At 46.2% G+C, this 23,158-nt stretch overlaps 1 protein-coding gene and 1 long non-coding RNA gene across 6 annotated transcripts in view; one reads left to right on the forward strand and one right to left on the reverse strand.

Moving 5' to 3' along the window:
- Positions 1 to 437: 437 nt before the first annotated feature.
- LOC121596025 lies at positions 438 to 15,087 on the reverse strand. The gene is made up of 3 exons (XR_006005234.1): positions 14,824 to 15,087; positions 13,030 to 14,684; positions 438 to 616 (listed from the first exon to the last, which is right to left on the reverse strand). It is a non-coding gene; the product is annotated as an uncharacterized LOC121596025 (long non-coding RNA).
- The window catches only part of LOC121596020, a 37,002-nt gene continuing 15,218 nt past the window's right edge, over positions 1,375 to 23,158 (forward strand). The window contains exons 1-3 of one of the 5 annotated variants that reach the window (XR_006005232.1): positions 1,375 to 2,763; positions 4,186 to 4,364; positions 4,503 to 5,807. The gene's annotated coding sequence lies outside the window, so the exon portion shown is untranslated. Of the gene's footprint in view, positions 2,764 to 4,185; positions 4,365 to 4,458; positions 5,808 to 15,338; positions 15,359 to 23,158 lie in introns of those variants that run through there. The other 4 variants (XR_006005233.1, XM_041920584.1, XM_041920585.1 and 1 more) reach the window with 4 other exon arrangements.

Below are 23,158 nucleotides of genomic sequence, written 5' to 3' on the forward strand. Positions count from 1 at the left end.
TTTATCTTTCCAACGGTTGTGTATTAACACACGTTTGGAAAATTATCGACAACCACCCACAGCTTATAGGGTTGAAACAACTTGCAGGTGATAAGGTTTTGTGTTGTTTATGTACGTTGTGTTGACTGTTGTTGGTGTTGTATCGAAAGTAATATGCAAATCAAATTAGCTACACATAGCGTTACAAATTCTCCGTAATCAATGAAAATAACAATCTGGAATCAAGAAAGGCACAGGAAACGGGCAGTTGAATGGGAAAGTTTTGCAATAATTTGGTAATAATTTCATTATGACGTCTAATGAATGTCATTGATCGTTAGAACAATTTACTAATGTTACTATATAAGCAGTGTAAACTATTCAGAGTTTTGTAATGAGTACAACGAAACTAGATGAATGATTTAGTTAAAGTATAATACTCTATTTTTACATACTTTTGCATGTTCGCCCCAAATAATAAATGAGAAAGATATTTATTTTCGAAGCTCAAAGCTAAAATCACAGCGCCTCAATTCAGCAAACGCTGACAAACGATGTAAGTTGTGGGATGCAATGTTGCGTGCAAGTGATAGCAATATGAAATCGAGCCACTTGCGTTTTCACATTGAAATTATCGCTGTAAAAGAGAAAAAAATATGCAGTTAGCTGTGTTTGTTCAAAATCTGTCTGCTTCATGTCAATATGATAAAACTTTGGCATTATAATGACTGGCAATAGCTTCAAAATGTTTGGTTGAATGCTTGAAAATTGAATGAAATATTTCACACACGTTTAGGCTTGTTACAGTGCGGTGCAAAAGTTTTGCTCATCATGCTCATAATTTTTAATAGAAAATTTAATGATTTTTAATCATATTAATATTGCAAACCTGCGTTCAAGAGAACATCAAAATAAGAGCTCATCAAGCAAGCACATTTGTTTTGATCGATAATGTTGTATTTTATTTATCTTCTGGTTCTTCTCCTTATTTGGTTCTCCTTATTAGGGGTTTATTCATTAACATTGTTAATAAAAACAGTCATAATGCTTTATTTATTTACAAATTTTCCCAATCAATAAAAAGCGTGCGATTATTTCTATAGTATCCTTTTCCATCCATGCATATCGTGTCATTTCTATAATATCCATAAAATCAAGCAAATATTCATTTTTTATGTACTCCAACCGAAATACATCTTAGACAATTATTACACCTTGCTTTAAGGGTGTAAAGCACTGTTCCAGCAAGGGTAAGAAGCATCACAACATACGAGCTCCGTTCGGGTTTGATAAGCTTTCTCGTTTACCCCGCTTCGATCGGGTGCGAAGCGCTCACTTCGTGCTTCGGTTCGGGCTAATGCGAAAGGGCACAGCACAACTACAGCACCACACAACGCACAACCGCGCACTCAGTTTTAGTTCTACGCGGCACAGGCAAACACGCGTGTGGCGTACCATGCCGTGGCAGCGTGCCGACCGTTAGCGACCGTGCCCGTTTTATTCCAATTTTCGTTCCGTTTCCAAAAGTGCGCGCCAATGTACGGGAGTACCGTTGGGAAAACCCCATAACCCATCGCAAGGGGCGCGTACGGCCAGCGCCTTCATTTGTTGCGTGTAAAGCTGCGTGTGCTGCTGCTGCATTGAGTTGCAAAACTAGAATCAACGTGGCCAGACAGTTTGAAAGGAGGAAGAAGTATAGTTTAGTGCAAACGTTTGCTGGGTAGTAGTTGAATTTTCCTCGATCAAAAACAAGGCTTTAAAGTGGTGGCCCCTTTTTTTGTTGCTTTTGCATCTCATTGGTTTAAGGCAGGCATAGAAACGAGCTCTGTGTTGAAAATTCATCCAAGCTTAAGCTCAAGCACTGGTATCACCACGTCCCGTACTCGAAGCGTGCTCAAGTGGGACACGGATTGGCCACCGGTACTGCGCGGCGCAGTGAATTTTCATCCACGACAGTGCCATGAATAAAGGGCGTTTGGAAATTTTACGTGCAAAAAAAGAAAGAATGCTTGCAACGGCAACCGTCACAGCATTATGATGATGATGATGATGGTTATTCGAGTGACAGTGTTATCCAAAACGGACATTAGATAGATGGTGAAGGCATTGGGCGGCAAATGATTAACCGTGTACTGCTCCTGCTCAATGTAGTGCGGTGCAAAGGAGTTGTGCAAAAAAAAGGCGAACGGTCAACCGGAAACACGTGCTGGCGAGCACCGAATTGAAACCGAATCCGGTTGAAAGTGCCTTGTCCCGGTGTGAAAGAATTTCCCGACAGTACTACTGTCGGCGCGTAGTAGGCCGAGCAGTGCAGTAGCAGTGACAAACCGACTGAGTGAAACAGAGCGAGAGCGCGAGAGAGAGAGAGAGAAAGATAGTGAGAGTATGATAGAAAAGCCTCCCAGCGAACGGTGGTAGTGTTGGTGCTTTGTTTTCACTTTTCGCCGTACCGGGCGGCGCTCGGTAGTGTGCGTGTGCGTTTCCGTGAGTGCCTTTTTCGCGCCGCTGTTTGTGTGCTACGATTTTCCGCGCGCGCTCGTTCGCTCCGTGCGTGCGTGTCACTGTTGTTTAGTGTTGTGCTTTGCTGCTCGTTGCGAACCGAGCAAGCCGTTCAGTCCGTATCGTGACGCCGTGTCGGTGAGTGTCGAGTTGCAGTGTGTAGTGGCGGTTGTTGTGCTTCTATCGGCCGTAACGTAAAGTGTAGCGGAAGAAGAAGAAGAAAAAACACGAAACGCGGAAAATCATCTTCACCGTGCGTGTAAAACATCGGAATAAGAGTGTGTGGTAAGATTTTTTTTTAAATATGTTTTTTTTTCTCAATTTTTGTATTCAAGAAAGAAGGATAAGAGTGCGCGCGAAAGACGTTACTCTTTATTTGTGTGTTTGTGTGCCCTTGCTGGTGTATGTGTGTGCCGCCCACCCCATCGCCCCCGGTACGGGTGGCGCGATAAGTGATAAACCGTGCCGCGGCCGGGTCGCATTGGTCACCGTTGGGCAGGTTGTGCGATAACATATGGTAGCGAAAAACGAACCCTCCCAAGCGTGCTGAGTGTCGATGAAGGCCACCCCACCCCCGTTCACGTGTGCGTGTGTGTTCGTGTGTGTGTGTGTGTGTAGGGTGTGAGAATTGGTGTGCACCTTGAAAAGAAAAAAACAACACTCCATATGTGAGGCACAAGAAGAAGTAAAAAAAACCAACAACAACATCATCAAACGATATCGATGGAGAGTTTTTTTCTCTCGCTCTCTCTCTCTCTCTCTTTTCCATCGCCACCCAACCACCCTCTCGCGCTTGAGCGCTTCTTCGCTGACCACCCTGTTGCGTTGGCACCCCAACCCCTGCCGTCATCCATCGATCGATTCGATATGCGATTAGAACCGGGCACACACCGGGGCATGGCGCGTGTGAACGAAGCAACGAACAACAACAACAAGAAAAAAAAACGCGGCACAAAACTTACACTTGCGTAACATAAAACAACCACACAAACGCACGAAATTGCAATGCTTGCACCTAGAAGTGGGTGGTGGGGGACAGGGGAGGGGAAGGAATTTGAAACGCCGCGACTACAACAATGTGAGGGCCCACCCCCTGAACGGGGGCAGTGGTGGTGGTCATAGTGAAGCAAAAGTGAAGCTTTACAAACAAACAAAAAATCGCTTACTCCACACACAGACACACATACACGTTGCAAGTGAAACAAGGGGGGAAAAGAACAGAAACCAACACCCCAACCCCCCCAAGCTGTTGTTACCAGCAGCGGTAGCAGCAGTAAATAACAAAAGTTGCTACGATTATCCATCAACCCCCCCTTCATGTGTGTGTGTGTTTGTGCTAATTTCGTGCCCATGCATAAGATGATGCACCCTTAACAGCACGCCGTGTGTCGGTGTGTGTGTGTGTGTGTGTGTCTGTATGCGTGCACACGCGTCAGGTGCAACGTGTACTGTTTGAAAGGTGGAGAGGAGTACGTTCAGAAGCGACGGCTACTACGAAGCTACTTTGAATGCTCAGCCCGATGCACGCGTTGTAGGGGTGTGCATCATCGATAATGAAACGGCAAGCGCGACCGGCACAATAGAAGCGGCGGCGGCACACCGATACACACAAACGTACCAACAATGAATGCAATGCGGGAAGGGGGAGGCAATCATCGTGACGAGTTGTTAAAAGTAATATTCTTTTCTCTCTTTTTTTTGGTTTAGTTTTGTACCCAAACAGGTCGTTGTGGAGAAGTGCAGTGAGTGAGTGTGTGTTTGTAATAGAGAGAAAGAGAGAGAAAGAGGAAGAAGAGTTTAACGAATAGCACAAAGTAAAGCCGTTTGACAGTTGCTGGTGGAGATAAAGCGTAGAAGTGTAATAGACTACCTCCTACTAAGGACAGGTAAGCGGGAAACCTTTTTAAAATATGGCTACACTAAAACTACAATTACTTAAAGATTGGGGATTTGATCTACATCCCATTCTATACAAACCAGCGCCTTTACTTCATGCTCTATTGCATCTTCCCATCTCACCCAAGCTCGCTTGCGACCATCTTATTGATCGCGTTAGCTCATCATCAGCGCCCAAATCGCCCGAAAGCGTGCCTTCGTCTCCGAATGACAGAATGCTGCTGGTGTTGCTGCTGTATATTAAATCGTTTTGGCCGAGGTTTGGCCGAGACGAAATTAATTTCTGCCGACCACCACCAATTGCCCCATGCTCGGATAGCTGGTCGGTGCTATCTAATATACTTTAATAGCCGGCGGCAGCCGCGAGTAAATGGGGTGAAAATGATCGGAAAGGAAGCAATGCGATTAAAATTGTTGCGCGCCTGCGGACCGAGCGGACAGAGCGCGATGAGTAAGGAGGAGATCTTGCGAGGGGAGGCGTGATGACGATGTTGGATCATTATCTTGTCCCGGATGCTTTGAGTGGGGTGCAAATTACTGTCCTACTGGTGCCTAGACGCGGAAGAATTTGTTGTGGAAAGGAAAAAAACAGGGTCTAGCAGAGTGTTTTTGAATTATGAAAATTTAATACTGTTTTATTGAGCAATTTGTTAGCTCACTATCACTCTGTTCTGACACATGTAAGGAGTGAACAGTAACAAGAAATTTGGGTCATTCTTCAAGTTTTCATTCCACTTTTTCCCAACGCTTCTTTGGCAATGTTAATAACCTCCTGAAAGCTACAAAAACCACTGGGACGATGGTTGTTCCGTGATTGACACGGCGATAGAGCCTCTCAATGGGCCAGTTCAGCTGAAGGTATCCACACGATTGAAGATCGAGGACTGCATGACGTTCCACTGCAAGTAAACCACTTAGCTGTAGCTCGCTTACAAGAAAAGAATGAACATAATTGTTGGTTCTGCTGCGTAATTGATTAACATCGGTTTAAAATGTGTTTATGGTTCCGCCAGCAATGTCGCGTATCAGATTGTGTCTAGCATAGATAGTTAACAGAACATGACATTTATGAGCAGAACAGCACCGAACAAGCGCGCTACCATCGCTGTCAACTACAACGGGGCAGGAACAACTGAAAACATTCAAAGCCGATCCTGGGGCGGAAGAAGAAAGCCAACTATCCATAAAGCAATTATGGAATCTCAGTGCTCAACCCGGCTCAACTCACAAACGCGTACACACGGACACGCAAAGCACAGCGTTTTTTTTGTGGTCGTCTTCTGTTGCCTTCCAGTGCGCCACTGTGACCACTGCGAGACGTTAGACGCTCGCATAAAACACACAAATAAATAGCTGCAACATGGCAATTGTCGTTATTTACCGCAACGGCCGCCCTCTCCTTCTCCGACCTCTTGCCAGTGGTTTCCGCCGCATCTTCCCAACTCGTCTTTTTTTTTTCTTATGCGGGAGACTGAAGCTCCGAGCACGCGGTCCAACCCCACCACTGTGTTTGTGTGTGTGTGTGTGTGAGTGTGCGTGTGTACACAAGTCTTCAATTAATGCTACCGTGTACGTCACAGCATGCAAACATGCAACGCAAAGCTACCGCATGCTCGCCTCGTTACTTAATGCTGGCCCGGCATGACATTGAAACGGAACGGGCTGATTGTGGGCCCCGTGGAGCACGGGCAGGAGGAGCTGAAACGCCACGCTTCCCACTGGTTCCTCTTACCCACCCAAAACGATGACCTCGTTTTTTCTCATTCTCTCGCAGTGTGTACGATGATGAACGGAGTGTAGAACAAGCTTTCGTCGTATGTGTCACATACGAGCTCGTCTTTAAAGAGTGAAATGCGAAGCACAGAATTTGGCAAACCGTGGCCACACTACCAATGCCAATGTAGCCAACCGGCCATGGAACGGTTGGACTTGACCTCCTTCGTTTTGCGGCTCCCAACGCCACAGCCGAACCATTAAATCGTAGCCAAACGAAGTGATTAATCAATTAACGCGCGTGTTTTTGGGGGGGTAGGGCGAGCTTTAGCCGCTCGCTGGGGGTCTGTATTTTATGATTTGTGTTTTGATTTTCTTGTGTGTGATGTGAGAGCTGCTACACCCTACCGAGCAACGAAGATGATCATGCTGATGCTGCTGACGATGGTGATGATGATGGTGGTGGTGATCGAGCCAATAAAGTACAGCTTGATTGAGCCCGGCGCTGGCCGGTCGTAATGGGGGCGCTTAAAGGCTTCCTCGCCGTGTTGATGGTGCGTCAATTGATCCGATGTGGTTTTACTGTCGGTGCTGGTGCTAGTAGCATCCGTCTATTATTGTCTTGTTTGCCTATAACAAGTGCGTTTATTGCAGTCGTGCATCTGAATGGGAAAGAAATGACACTCGCTCTCTCTCTCTCTCTATAGCTATTGTAAAGTCGTAAACCCGAAGGAAGGTACAAATAAGGGTGCTGTAAAAGAGATATAAAGATAATCGAAAACAAGCTCGTAAACTGGCCCGTAAATCCGTACTCCGTTAGGAAGTCATCATCTGTAAGCTCGGACACCTTCATCAGCTTTTAACCTTGTTAGGAAGAGCGTACCGTTCGTGTAAGCGATCCAGTGTGACACCAATCCACGCCGAAAGCTAAGTTTGGCGACTTCATTCTGACCGTGACACCACAACAAACTTCTTGGCGTTTGACAAGAACAGCCTTCCTACGCCTTGTTCGGCATTAGCTCTAACTACAGCATCGACACCGCGCATCATGTTCGTACTTGCCGGAGCAGGTTGTTTGTGCTGATTAATTGCCACGACAGTGTGTACTGCACCACCATCACCACCGCCCCTCTGGGCAGGTGGATTTGCGCGTTTAATTACAACATTTTTGCACCGCGACGCGTGCTCTTGCACTCTTCCCATTTTCCCTGTCCCATAACGGAGCTGTGAGTGTGTTGTCGTGGGGAAGTTATTTTTTTTTCTTCTCGTTTTTTTTTGCCCGTTTGTTTGCCCCGATCTTCTCCGAGCGACCTTAGCCCACCACCGCCAGGCTATATCCGTCCCTCAATTGTACATGATTTAGCACCGTCAACATTCTACACATTGCTGAACTGCGTTTGATACGGCGTGCTGCAGTTGAATCTGCGGTTGTTGCGCCACCTCCACCACCCCTCGGTCTCGGTTCGACGCGTATCAATGCGAGTACCCAGGGCCACTGGGTCGCGTGCTGCGCAGTGCTCTGGGGGTGGCTACTGTGCTACGCGCGAACAGAGGGCTTCTCTCGGGCCTGCATTTGCGGATCTGCTGGATTGATTGTTGGGCTATGTAAATGTTCCCAGAGAGCGTTTGCACTGTCGAAAAGATTAGGGCTGAACATACTGACTTTAGGCATCCTGAGCTTTCGTTTTGGTAAAACTATAACAAATTCTACAAAACAATCATCTTGGGCCTAAATAAACATACGTCTTCTGCTGCGGCAGACATAAGGCAATGAACCGTGTACACGTGGTGCAATAAATCAGCAAAGCCTAGACATACAGTGCAAAAAAACATTTCAAAAACAAAACATGTGTGATAGAGTCTGTGTAAGAATGAAACATACCGGATATGCATCTAATAAATCCCATGCTCATAAGAATGCTAACATACAATGCACTAGACAAGAAAAGGCACCAAAAAGAGAACAGAGCAAATATTGGACAAACGACATGATCCTACACAAACAGGAACCTTTTGAGAAGGTTATGCGAAAAGGATACTCAGTTTGCGTTAGCACCAACACCACGAATTACCAACGAATCTCTGAAGAGTGAGCCTATGTGGTGGAATTCACATTGCTGGAACTGATCGAAATACATGCCATGCTGTTACAGCTTGTACATCAGTTTCTGTGAAATGATAAACCCAATGCGCATGCAAAATATGCACCCCGAGGTTGGCCATGTATAGCGCGAATTATCGCGCTTAAGCGATTATGGGTCATCGTTGAACCGTTCTTTATGTCGTCATTGTTGTGCGTTATCAAAACCCGTGCAAGCTGTGTGCTACAAGTGTCGCTCAGTGCATTCCGGCTGCTTTGCTGGCGTCATTCACAGTTCGCAAGCACTACTGCCGCCCTTGTTGCATTATTATATTGAGTTATAGAAATAGTTTGGTAACAGATTTCCCCACCCTTTCCGTTTCACTGTGCTGCATTGCGTGTGGTCAGAATAAAGGCCAGCCTATGGTTTTGTGCTGTTGATTTAATCCCGCTACAATGTAAGACCTCCTGTCTACGCTTGGTTAGGTGCAGCAAAAACTTGATTATTTATACATTTCAAACTGACGGCGGTTGCTGCACGCTGCCTAGGCGGTAGACAAATGGATGAATATAAACTACAAAAAAACTGAGTTCAAAAAGGAAAGTGAAACCGCACACCACAACGCTCGTTTTGGGTGGAGGAAGTAACCTGAAGACATCTCCATCCACCGAACCTAATCTAGTTACCCGTGCCGTCGCCACCAAAGCAACTCAGTTGTCGTTTGTGTTGAAGTTTTCCTCACCGCAATATTTTCCATTTCAGTTGCAGTTTTCCAATTCGGATTCGGGATTGAGTGTCTCGCTTTCCTCTTGGAGCTTTCGTTTGCTGGAACTTAGATCTAGAAACGATACCACTTTCGCCCCAGTTTTTCAAGTCCAGTTGCTTTTCTTGCAGAGGGTATCTTCCACATGTTGGATGAACAGATTCTTTAGTGAAACTACCAGCAGAGGAAAATCCCAACCACAACCGCTCTTGCGCGACCGATCAACCGTAACCAGCGGTGCCCACTCCAACCGTGATCGCTTGCAACGTTGTTCTGTTACGCTCCCCTGTCGGAACCAGCCGTACCCATTCGAGGGTAACCGTTTGGGTCTCTGCAGCACTCCAGCAGTAGTGCATAGTTGACATGAGTTTTTGCACCGCCAAGCGTAACTACAAGCCCCGCCGGGGGGGGGGGGGGGGAAAGATGTCACCTGAGGCGCCCTTTGCCAAACTGTCGCAAAAGAGGATCGTCTGTAGATCGAATGAAGATCACGAAGTGTGAGTGTGTGTGTGTGCTGGAAGGTATGTTCTGATGGCGGGTATAGTGTTTCGTCACAATCACGATTGCAAGGTAAGTCCAAATGCGCCAACGGGTTTAAGTTTTCACGCCACACCACGTACGTTCTAGCGCTCCACAAGGGTTTGTATTTGTTGTTTTTATTCCAACCCAGCCAACCAACGCAGCTCCAAACCCTTTTAATGAACCAAACCACAAAGGGGGGCCAGTGGTTGTGTGTCTGGGCCTGTAAACGGCACCATTACATAGGCAGATGAGCTGGTGAACTTTTGCACGTTTCATTAGGTCTTTGGGCCGTGCAATGTTATTTACCTCCGAGGAATGTGTGTGTGTGTGTGTATGTTACCTTTTCGTATGTATATAATGTTTTGCTGGCGTGTGTGCTTTTGTTTTTCGTCGCAAATAACGAAACGCTTAGCGCTTTTAAAACAACTGCGTTTGCAGCGTTCCGCCATTTTTTTCATAGCGCGCACACACTCACACCGGAACCAAGCGACCGGGTGGACGTAACGAATTGTGGACTGTGTTGTTTTTTTACAGTAGCCACTTTTTGTAACTGCTCTATTTGTTCTAAATATGTCAAACCGTTGTTGGGCGCTTTCTCTCCCTTTGCCTTTGGAGGCAAAAATGTGACAGAAAAGTGAAAAATTCACTCCCATCAACCAACTGCCGGGGAGCAGAGATCGAGCTCCCTTCCCCATTGCTGCTGGCATTGAAGCCATGGCATGTCATGCGTCGTGTGACAGATGCCGCCGCCGCCGCCGCCACGTTTGCCACTTTCGTTTTGGAGAGAGAGCGAGAGAATCTAGCAGCACGCACCCCGGATTGATTCGCTCTTACTTTTCCGCGTTCGGTAACGGTAAGGGACACATTTTCGTCATGCCCATTGGTCGTGCCGGGGCCTTCCGGGGGATGCAAATTGTATTATTCGCGCCGTGCCGTGGGTTGATTAATTCGATTTTTTGTTTGTGCATTTTGGGGAGGGACGTTTTACTGCTCTATATTGGCAGCGCCGGGTCGTTGTAACTTTCTCCCGTTGCGCTCGCTTTGCGTGGTTGAGTGTTGGGGGCTATCTTTTTAATTGCGAAATGTATCGAAGAAAATTTCAGCATCAGTAATTTCATGTAAATCCTAGCCGCACGATGTGCGACAATGTGTGCGACCACCATGGAGGCGTAATCGCACAGGTTAACCTTTTGCGATAAAGTGGAGAGCTTTCAAAACCATCCACCGGGGGCGACATTTCGCTCGTCAGCAACCTGTTGCGCGCACCGGGGTCGATCAGCAACATACATCTACAGGGCGCACAGCCAAACTGGACACCCGCTGTGCCGATGACACCTTGTGTGTTGGGACGTTTGAATAGGCCAAAATACAAAAACAACCGAACCGATGCGGCCTAATTGTGCTGATAATAATTGACTCCAATTGCACATAAACACGCTCATAAACTCATAAAAGCCACCAAAACTGACCGCGCGTACTTCTACGAACAAATTGAGCTGAAAGTGACCAAAACCAACTCCCCAAAATCAGTCCCTTGGCCACAGTTCCATCCGTAGAGGGTTGCCTTTAAATGAACCCTTTTTTAAAGGCCATTTCATGTGCAAGCCCTTCGGTGCTGCGGTGCGGAAAATGAGTGAAATTTTCTCACCAACCGATCGGGCATCTGTCAGGGCATGGGGCAATGGAGGCTGGAGGAAAAGGGTGTAGAGTGATGAAAGATATAGCGCTAAATTTATCCAATCGAAACGACGGAAACACCCGCGACGTGTCGATGGTAATAAAAAAAAAACATCGTGGAGAGGGAAATGTCTTTGTCGCTTCATAAATTTCGATTTCATTTCATTTGAGTCGTTTTTTTATGTTTTTTTTTTTGGGTTTATTTGGGAAGGCTTTCCATCGTTGTGCAATGCTGTTTTGAATGGAAAATTAAGATGGCGTAATATAATCGGATCGTTGATTAGAGTTTGAGCGCATGTGGGCACAGCGAATGAGTTATTTATATACAACTTTGTGTTACATTATGTCAAATGCAGAAATGGTTCATGTTGGAGAGAAAATGAAAACCGATTGAGGGGGAAAAGTTGCGTTTGTTTGTTTGCAAACAGGGTAAGAAGCGATTCAATTGTCTAAGGAGATAGCAGTCGCCAACTTGAAGCTACATCGCTACTTGTCAGTCGCTGTTGTTATTGTTGTGCTGCGTGGTGGATGTCTTCACGTACTTCCGGTTGATACGTTATCAGGCAAGCTGCATTTTATCGGTCGAGACTTGCTTCGCTTGCGGGGTGAAATTAAGGTACAAAGACAACACATTTGGAGTTGTCGTTTTGATGTAAAATCCTAGGTGAAGGTAGCCTAGTTTTAATAAAAACAGATTGGAATGATCAACTTGCACGTACATTGGAGACATCATACATGTGTGAAGTAAACTGGTAATATAATTTAAATGGGAACAATGGTCCCTAATTAAGCGATATTTCGAAACCAAACACTCTGTATGCATGAAACTAAGAAACTTTGAGCGGAACAATGATTTCATTTATTTTCCCTCAATTTATTCTTCCCTTCTTCTCCACTCATAAATCCATTCTCGTGCGAGTGTCGGCCAATGTCGCTACGGTATTGACACAAGTGTTTTCCGCTTCGATTATGTGTGTTACGTTACGGCGACACTTGGCGTACGCGTCGAGAAAACTGCCAAGAAGTCGATGTAAAGTAAGTAAGATCTCGAAATATCTCCACTCACACGCCCACACACCATCGGTCGGTCTTCGGTGGTTCGTTTCAGCTATGTGTGTTGAAGCAATCCCACCACGCACACACACAGACACACAGACACACAGACACACAGACACGCAGCAATTCTAGTCCATAAGGCTCGGATAGATTTACATTCGAGGGATGCCTTACAAACGCGGGCGCGTTTGCTGTAACATTTCCCTGTAAGGTTTACCGACCAGTAGCAGGATGTGTATGGGTGTCTATTTATGTGTGTGTGTGTTTTTTTTTTAAATATTTATATTGCAAGCTCTCTGTGAAGCTCTCGGTGCGCTGTATCTCGGTTGACGAATCGGAACACATCACTCGAAATGGTAACATCGTTCAATGGGAGGGAAATTGCGATTGGGGGGTTTTGAGAGACATTTTAATGCCAGCCAGTGACTAATAATCGAGTGGAAATAATTTTAAATCTATCATCATTAGGCTACAGATTTGGGAGCAATGCTTTTGATGAAACACCGTCTGCACTATTAGAACAATATTAAGGACATCAATCGGCAGGAAAATAATGCGCTTTTAAGTGTTTGAATGTTTTTAAATTGCAATGTTTAATGTCATATTTAGCTTGAAATTGTATTTTAATGAAAGGAAGTGAATTATTTGAAGTGATTTGCAATCGTAAGATAACTGTCCTATCTGTGACTAATCGGTCTCGCGAAGCGCTGTGCTAATCATTGTCCTGGTAATTATTATAATAACTTTATATCGTACCGTACTGTGATCCCCACTTACCATTATGATTCGAATTATTCTTATCGAACTGCATCGCAACGGTCTGACGGTAGCTTTTCAACTCACCTTTCTCTGCCGTGTGCTGCCAGAGTTGCAGGGGTCGTTTGTGCCATATCATGGTCCTCCTCCCCCACGAGTGGTGTGGTCCGCTGCACCAGACATCATTGTCTTCCTGATAATTAGGTTTTAATAGATTAAATGGTACATACACGACGCTAATGATGGGGAGCGATCAAGACATGCGCTCATGGGGGAGAATTGACAACTTGTGCGTTGCAGTTATGGAACATTGTCATGGGAATTAGTGTTGCAATGCCTGTTCAAGGGAGGCTAGTTAGAGATTTAAATGATATTGCATTTTGTTAAACGTGTCTAAATGAAGTAGTTTTTAATTAATTAACTTCCAATGACTTCAGAATGGATACTTGCTTGCCGTAAGAAGAATGATCTTATTGTCACGATCACAGCAAGACCGTTTGTACTTAAATCGCTCAACACAGTGATTGCCTTAAAACTAAAAACATTCCTCATATAAAAAAGTCGGAATAACTTTTACTTTTACTTTGTACCACATTTGTATGCTACACTCTAAGCAAGCATTTCAGTTTCAACGACCCCATCAACGCGCATTCAAAGCACTACTCAGTCGGGGGAAATAAACAAACAAAAAACGAAATACCTCATATCAAATTGTGCAAGATCTCTTTGCAGTGTTTACTTTATGCTTCAAACGTTTCTTTTTTTGCTAACGTAAGCTGTTAAATTAAACCACTTTGCCGCCCGCTGCGACCAGTTGGCGCGATGCAGCGCAGCAACGCAGCGCAGCGAAACGCGCTAGTGAAGGACTCCTGCTACGAGCCGCAAATTAGGGACGCGCGGATTGATAAAACGGAGAGAACCCGCTGCTCCGTAACGCAACAGGCCTTTAATTCTTGGAATGTGTTTGAGATTTAGTTAGGAGAAGAATATGCGGTTTTTTGCTGTTCAAGCGTGATGTGTGTCAGTCTGTAATGTGGCTCCTTGGAACGGTGGAGCCGTTATCGTACGTTTGATCCATGCTGACCTCCTGCATAATGGGTGGTTGATGGGCTTTTTCGTGTGTGCACTGTCAAACAAAAAAAAAAAAAACCCAAAAACCAGGGAACAGTTTCGTTGTTAGAGAGCTCTTACGAGCGCTCAAGGACACAGGTTACGGTGTAAAATGTTCGCCAAAAACGGATGACTGCCATATTCAAATGTCACGTTTAACACAAGCACTTGTTTCGTGAGCATCCCTACCGAGAAGCGTAACTTCTTTGCCCACTCTGCGTTTGATTGCTTCACTGTGATGTTTTTTTTTTCTTCAGGAAAAGATTCGTTTTTCTACGTTTCTTCATCTGCCACACATACACACGCGCGGGCGAAACGCAAGGCACACAGAAGCGACATGAGCTTTTATTTATGGGCCATCTTATTTATGAGCAAAAATGAATCAAGCTGAACAGCGCATAAGGAATAAAATACACACAATCAAAGGTGTTAAGAAGAACTTAATAAATTTGACTGTTTTCTTTCCCCCTTTTTCTCATTCATCGCCCTGCATTGCCCTGCATTGGATTTATGCGATTGCGAATCAAACAACTTGTGGCTTGGTGGAGTGGCATTGCTTCACTAGAAACCGGATCCGGGCTGCATTTGCATCGCATTCTCGGCTGCCGGCTACAATGTTGCATCACAATGCTCTAACCGCAAGAAGAAAAAAAAAACCCGATAGAATTATTTATTGCATCCGTACACCCGATCTCCCTCTTTCGAGACACTTTTAATCGTGATTTAAGCGCTCTTAATTTCAGAATTCCGAAGACTTTAATTGCTCCCTACCTGTTGGACACCTAGCACATTACCTCACAACTGCCCACTCTAGAGTGCTCAGCGACCTTACGCCTCCTATCAGGAACCACTTAGGAAATGGACAAAATTGGAACATTTATGAGGTGGCGTGCCGTAATCTACACGCGCCATCAAACGGAAACAAAAGCCAGCAAACCAGGCAGGCAGGCAGCAAGTGTGCAAGTGCCGCGGCGTGATAAAGAACGCGCTCCGCAAGCCCTTTACACAGCCCACAAGCTGTGGGCCCCGGTGGGTGCTTGTAGATTTTCTCGGCAAACCGATAAGATAAAGGATGGCCAACCGATGCTTCCACAAGTGCCCGTGTTGCGCCCGTGCAGCCGTTCGCCCGCAGTGACTTGGGCGGCCGGTACAAACGTTTGTCCGAGTGGTGACGCGCCGCCTGACAGCGGCCGTCTGATAAGATACGGTTCCGTTTGAAACATTTGTGTGTTGTTTTTCAAGTTTAAACGGGGGTCTCGGAATTAGGTCTAGGCCTGCCAACGTTGCTGCTGAATAGGCGTGTGAGGTCAGTTGGCGTGTTTTTGTGCTGTGTAGTTTGGTTTGTTTGATCTGTCGTCCTTCGCCAAACCGTTGCAACCTGTCGTGATGGGCTTACGATCATCATGTACCGTCATGTACAGGGCCCGCCCGGAATATGTTTCCACCCTGTGTATTTATCGATGTGATCGTTCACTTTTGTGCACGAAGCCTGACAAAACACGGCCTCATGGTGGTTCTGGAACGGAAGCGCGTGACGAATTGGATTCGTGTGGTGGGACAATTTTCTATTTATTACCTTACGCGATGGCGTGTCGAAATCTCGACGCTACAGCTCAATGTCAACAGTGTGCGGCCTGGGTACATCGGTACATCGCGATCGGTAATTGTGTGATCGGATGTGCAAAAAAAAAAGGTTGTCCCGGATATGCTTACATTTCAATCATTAATCAGCGCATGGAAAGAAAAACAACCATTTTAGACGAACGGGCATCTCCATAACTCGAAGCAGCTTTTAGCATTGTGAGCTCTTTTGTGATCGTCATGCAAGTGGACGAGAACCTTAGGAATAAGATGTCACAAATCATCGTGACACAAAGCCGTGTCATCCTGAGGCGCGTCTTATAACAGTTCATTATCAGACCAAGTACACACCACGGTTGGAGCATTAAAAATAGTATCACAGTAAGCTTTCTACTGGTGGACAAGTATCTTAAATAGCTACACACATACAAAAACGACCTTATCATGCTAATCTTGTACCGTTCCGGTGTGATTCTACTGCTCCAATGACAGCCAACAAAAGTGTCTTCAGTTGTCCTACAAAATTGCAATCGTGCGCACAGAAGTTCTAAATCCCTATTCCAATAACTTCCCACATTCCGGGTCGTTTGTCGTTCCACACACACACACTGGGTTTCATTGATAAATAAATAGCAATGGAAGTGTGGACGCGATGCGCTTGCAATCTCTCTAAGATCTCCATTGCCACTTGTTGCGCATTGGAGACCGGTAGTGCTGCGCACGTGGCCAAACAAACGTTCCGGTTTTCATCCGAACGGGAGCGTTTAACTGCTGCGACGCGAACGACGACCGCCGGAAGTCAGCAAGGAAGAAGGGGAGCTGTGGTGTGGTACATGGCGCAACGGGACAAGGGACAACACACGATCGGCGCTATGATAGTGGGGAGGGGTAGGTCGTAGCACCGCCGATACCAATTTATTTAATTGCGCTCCGTGTAGCGTTTGAATTTCGATTGACACGCCAAACCAATCGATGCGAACGATTGGGACATTGTAATGGGTTTTTTTCGTCAGGGGGGAAGTAGTGTATTCCATTTTTAACGTGTTGATGTGTGGGACGAATGGGAAAGTGCTTTCGGATGACGACAGTGGACAGTTCCTGCTTTTATATTACACAACGCAAGGGAAATTAGATTATTAATAAGAAGTCATAAGCTAGACCCTAATGTACTCGTACATGTAGTACGTATAACATATCCGCAGCTTTCGGTTAATTTTGAAGAAGTAGGAAATAGGATACAGCAGCTAGCAATCGCTTCAGATCTTCAAAAACAATAAGCAATACTACAAACCGAACCCAGGAAACGATGGCAACATTCAATTACAACGACGCGCGCTGGAAGGTTTTAGACCAAGTCGACGGGGAAATCGAATATCGCGTCCTGCACGCGCGTTCCTTGCTTCGCCGTTGAGTTTCTCGGGCTGTGTCATGTGAAACATGACACCTGAAGAAAGCCTGTCTGTGTGTGTTTGACGTGTGACGCAACGAACGGACGAATGGAGGATGGTAGGAGGTTACGGAGGTATACCTTTTTTCCCCTCTTTTAGCGTCCTCGCTTGATGCGCGTCCTTGTGCCTGGGCTTTTTTAAGGCCCTACACGAATCGATCGAACCGAATCGATGAAGCGTTGGAGCTCACGTAACCCAAAATAAATGCTGGCATTCTCTTTAAAAGCAGCGCATATTTACGGCGTCTCTATAATTTGGCGTTTGATTTGTTTATTCTTATTTATTGTTTAGCGCGCCAATACGCTCGCTCGTGAAGATGCGGGTGACTTCAACCTGAGCGACGCCCCGAGGTGCTAATGTGTACCACAAACATACTTATCTTCTCGTGTGCCTTTTTTCCCTCTTCCTTTACTGCCTACCATTTGTTCACACAAAACAAGCACAACGGTTGTGTTTTTCAGTGCGTTGCAATAAACCTGTAAATCGTAGATTAACACACTCCGCCTGTCATTTAACACTGTGAGCCACCGTGATCGGAGGCTCGTGTTTAATTATCGCTGTTTGTAAAAGAAATTGAATATGATTTATTTTGTTCCGCACTGTTGTTGCTTGGTTTTTTTTTTGGGGGAAGGAAGACCAATTCGAAAACAGAAGGGGAAAAGAAAACAAAAAGCCAAATACGTTTTTGTGTGATTAAAAAGAAAAACGGCAGGGAGAGGGTGAGAGAGAACCTTAATGGGTTTTGCAGAAGACGTTTTGCCGCTGAAAGCCCTACATCGGGCCAGTGAAACAGTGCCCTCCAAACCACCCACCCACCCCTCAGTGTCGGCCGAAGAAGATAATAATCTGTCATCGTACCGCCATCGTACCACCCGCCATTATCATTCTGCTTGTCCACCAGCAAAGTTGTTGAGATAAACACACAATCTCTTACCCTGTTCCCCGTCATCCCCCAGGATGCTCTAAACGCCCACATAAACACACTGAGAGAGGAACGTTGAGAAGAAGATGTTTTTTTTTTGCTTCTTGTCTCTCTTTCTACAAGTAGTAAATAACAAACACTGTACACTGGTCGTCATCATCATTTGCTCCAAACAGGGATACGGATAAAAAACACAGAGCACACACACACACAGTGCGACACAGAAAATGGCTTCAACCTCGGCAGAACGAAACGTGTACTACCTTCGGGGGGTGTCTCTTACCACTGCACAAGTCCCCGGCAAAAGACAAGTAGATGAAGGTCAGACCTGTATGGCTGTGTGGACAACATTGCAACCGAGAGAGAGAGAGAGGTGGAATTGAAAACAACAAAATACCCACCCCATTCCCATAAACTCATACCGGCCGGCAGGTTGACATTTGCATGATGATGTGGATGCACCGTGGAACTCTCCTTTTCAGTCTCGATGCGACGGCTTTTGTCTGTGGAATCCGCTTTAGCGCCTCCGAACTCCGAACGATGGGGAATGTTTACCGAACGTAATGGAGTTTTTTTTTTTTTGTGAGCACGATTTGTGCACGGCTGCATGGTTGTCAGGGAATTTTTAATAGCACCATCACTGTTGAAGTCATCTTCAACTAGGGGGGGAAAATGGCGCTAAGAGAGATTACAGGTGTAAGCACACGCAAAACCAATGACGATAAAGCATGACGAGAGGTGCACTGCACTTGCTCCAGATTAGTTAGGTTCAGTTCTGTTCTGGTGAGTGATCCCGTTTTGAATTTCTATCCATGTGGTGTAGTGGTGGTTGGGGAGAATTGCGTTCAATTACCACCGGGATGATAATTGGTCCGTCAGCGACGAACCTGACGATTAGCTCAGAATCCATTCTGAGAGTGTCAGCACCAGCAGCAGCAGCAGATGTAATCCCCGGTCATTGACGTTTTGCAGGAGCTCCGAGAGAGACGCGCGATGAAATGTAGAGCACAAGAAGGAGCTGTGTTTCCGCAGTTCATTAACAGGAGCTCTCTGGCGGAGTGCCTAACGGTAGTCATGGTTTAGGCCGATAGAGATCCTCCAACCACACGGAGCAGAAAATACAGTCTTGCTAGCATATCTGCACAGTTTTGATGCCTTTTTTCCTCCGCAGATATGACAATTGCTAAACTGAGAAGTGAAAACACGCAGTTAAACAGAGATACAGGCAAAACAATCTGCACACAGCATCATTTCCTGTTGCGACGATGATGATGATGATGATGTTTGGCGCTTCATAAAGCCGGGCGCCATTATCACGCAATCGTTCAAAGCACTCACTGGGACGGTATTACACGCATGGATGGTAAAATTATCAATGACACGGCCGTGGACAAACACGGCTAAGTGTTTGGCTGTGTGTGTGTGTGCTGTTGTTAGTCCATGCGTGCAGTCTTTAGATCAAGTAGGCCCGAGCGCGCTCCCCGTCACGAAACGTCAAAAGCATGCGTCGTTAGATTGTGTACGACTGGTTGCTCCAATAGAATTTGTGAGTTCTAGTTTTGGGCTTTGGTTGGTTTCCTGGACATTGGAAGATTTTGGGGCCATCTGCTTCTAATTCTGTTTTCGCTTTTTTTAATTAGCCTGGATATCACTGCACCATGCAAAAAACCACGACCACGACCACCAAAGAAACACCACAAAATCTCAACCACTTTTGTCCACATTCGTCGACGACCCAGACGGGTCCGTTCTTAGACGAATGTTCAAGTCAACCTGAGGGGTTCGGTTTAATTTATGGCTTCCTTTCCGCACTGCTCGCCAAGAAACACCGTAACAAGGGCCAGAGTGCGAAACGTCACCAGCGCAATATGTCCTCACTTGGTTCGGGTTCGGTTGCTCGCAACGTCATCTAGTCATCGTCGCTCTGCGTGTGTTTGCGTTTCTATGGTATATCTTTTGCGCAAAATTTTGCGTTAAGCTGTCGCCGGCGCTGGTCTCGGGATGTTGGTGGGGTTTTTCGCCATGTCAGACATCTTATCAGTCTGTCGCGCTCGTCCGCGGTTTTGTTTTGTTGCTTCCTACTCCACAGCAAAACAATTGCCCATTTTTGCCCATCAAAAGTGTGTCGTTTAAATAGACGGTACTCGGTGAATGTACCTCCGATAGACACACACACTCCACTCCACCCTTGCATATGGTTCTGAGCGCATTTTTAAAGGCAATGGCGCGAAGCTGAAGCGTATAACAATGGAAAGTCATCGCCAGTTTGGACGGCCTCTCTGTTTCCCGCAATGGATAGAACGTTGGTTAGGTGGGGTGGGAGGTTCTGAGGAAGATACTCGCTTTTAGAACCATGTCAGTCCAGGTCGGGAGGGGTTCCAGTTGCAAGTTCGGGGTGGATGAAGAAGGTAGGTAGATAGCGGCGTAATGATTATGATGATGATGGCGGTGACGTTGTTTGTTACTATTGCTGCTGCTTGCCAACCTTCCGGCCTGTCGGCTTATTTACCGAGCGGACAGTAATTCACCGTCCAGCGGTCCCGCAACTACATAACCAGCGGTATGTCGCTGTCTCTCTTTCGTGCGTCGCTGTGTGTCTGTGGTGTGGTTCAAGTTGAAGACGACGCTTATGCAAAGCAGAACCCGCCGGGTTCGTTTCACAACGACTCACGACCGCGAGGGTCGTTTGTGTCTAAGTCTAAGTGTGTGTTTGTGTGTTGTGTGTTGTGTTTGTCACTCTAGCTCGAAAATCGAAACTCGTTGACAAACCACCAAACAACCGGGCCGTCGGACCGATGGACGTTCACGGCTCGTGAAGTGTGTATTAATGCCATCATGAACATACCGCAAAGATCCACACACAAATCATCCAAACCATTGGGAAGAGAGCGTCCACCTCTAGAGCCGTTGTCTAGACCACACACTCCCCGCAAATTGGAGCACACACAATTCTGGTCGGACATTCTAAGCGCAATTCTCGTACCCATCAACGACGTCAATTGTCACGGTTTGTCGTGTATTGGTCTACGTCTCCGGGACGTTGGGTCATTGTCTACCAACACAAACACGCTCTGCTTTACATAATAATCAGCGAGGGAGAAGAGAGAGAAAGAGAGAGAGAGCTCAAGGAAGTGAGCTCTACCTCTCTTTGCGTACTTTCGGTTCCGTTCCGTTCCGTGCTGTCTGCGTGACCCTTGAACCGCACGTGCATTTATAAGGCGTTCGGTAGGAAGCGCACGCAAAAGAGTTACCGCTCTCCAAGCCAAGGGTGGTAAACGGGGGTTGTCCGGGACAGAAGGGAATAAGGTCATCGATTGGTCGATCGGAGGCCAGATTATCAATTGGTTAGCCGATTGACTGTGCAGAGTGCATACAGACAGGGGAGGAGGGTTTCTCGCTTACTTCAAAGTTGTGTTGTGTCTCTCGAAACCGGCCGTAATATTGACTCTTCCCAACTGAGTGAACTGAGCGGTAGCGGTTTTCCAGTATCAAGCGGGACGAAGAATTAAGGTGAACTCGGCTAGACCGGGGAGGAGGTTAGTCGGGTTAGGTGCATAGTAACCGTTGACCTCATTCTAGTTTGGTCGGTAATTTAAAAGTCGCCACTGGATGGAACGCACACGAACAGCGTGCTTTCCCTCAGTACAGCGTATGCACACCGTGCAGGGACTAATCTAAACCATCTGAAGACGCCTGTACGTGTGTGTGTGTGTGTGAGCCTGAGTGTCCACCGTGCCGAGAGTGCTCTTCCTCTGCGCAATAAAACTAATCAAATGTGAAGGCAATTTCATTCCCATGTGGGATGGGTAAGGGAACGGGAGAGCACGGAAAATAGAACCTTCCCCCCGTTCGCCGGCAACGATGGTGCGGACACCATTTACACGATAACGGCCCGATCGGCCCATACTGATGATGTTCACGATGATGACGGTGACGATGATGATGATGGCAATTGAATTATTAATTTGAAAATTATTCAATTGGATTTATTGTTTTCGATGGGGCTTGTACGGAGATGGTGGGGGAATTCGGGTTGTGTATTGCTTTAAACCCTACCGCCACACATACGAGTTGGTTCGCACAAACACACAAACACACACATCACCTGCGGGACGACGACGAAAGCGCCACAGCCTTTAATGATTGTAACGCAAAACCTCCCGAGCGTACCTTTCTTCTTGTCGCTGGGGAAATTTCGATAGATCTCACCCTCCATTCTCTCTCTGTTTGATCCTGAACGCCATATGGGAACATGTGTTCGATTTTCCACTGCGTGCTGTAACGTTTGCGTTCGAATTTCGAAACGTAAACCAAGCAAGACATAAAGTTGAAGAAATAAATTTCAATCTATGCGGTTCCCGATTCTTTGGCTCGTCCGGTGGAGGGAGAATAACACTCCTGGGAGTGGGTACAGTTCCTTTCGTTTGCTATCAGTTGGGCAGGCAAAATAACGAAACTAATACATGGGATACCTGCAACGGTGGAGCAGCCGAAACAGATACCGATTACATTATGGCCCTCCCCAACATTTCATCCTGGTCCTTGTCTGTTCCGAAAAAAAATGTTTATCGTTCCACTTGTGGAAGGCATGAATCGATTCCATCAGGGTGGAGTAGAAGCAACAGCAATGCTTTATCGTCCCTAATGAAAATTAATAGCACTTTTGCCTTCCCCTTCTTTGCCTCGGGGGTTGGGAAATTTGTCCACGGAAATGTGGTTTTGTGTTCACCCGCACACAGGTACGACGTGAACTTTTCCTTTCCTTACGCAACGGTGTACCACGAACTGATAGCGCAGCACGGGGAAGGACGGTTGCGTCCTGGTTTTTTGATGGAAATATTGGTATTTTTATTCCCATGATTGCCTCTCTCTCTCTCTCTATGTCGTTCACCCCCTTTAACTCTACCAGGACGAGACGGTCGTATGTCATCGTACCGAGAGCGCAACGTATCGTTCGCGCTGGCGGCGTCTCTTAAAGCAATCGGTTTTCATTAATTAAACGACTTAATCAATTAGCGGGTGTAGCAGCAACAGTATCACCAAAAGACCGGTGTTAGGGACAAATTATTCTCCCAGTACAAACACACACACACACACACACACACACACACACACACACACACACACAATTCGCGAGCACAATGAACTTGTTTCA

This window comes from Anopheles merus, chromosome 3R (assembly GCF_017562075.2).
Source record: "Anopheles merus strain MAF chromosome 3R, AmerM5.1, whole genome shotgun sequence".
Lineage (NCBI taxonomy): Eukaryota > Metazoa > Arthropoda > Insecta > Diptera > Culicidae > Anopheles > Anopheles merus.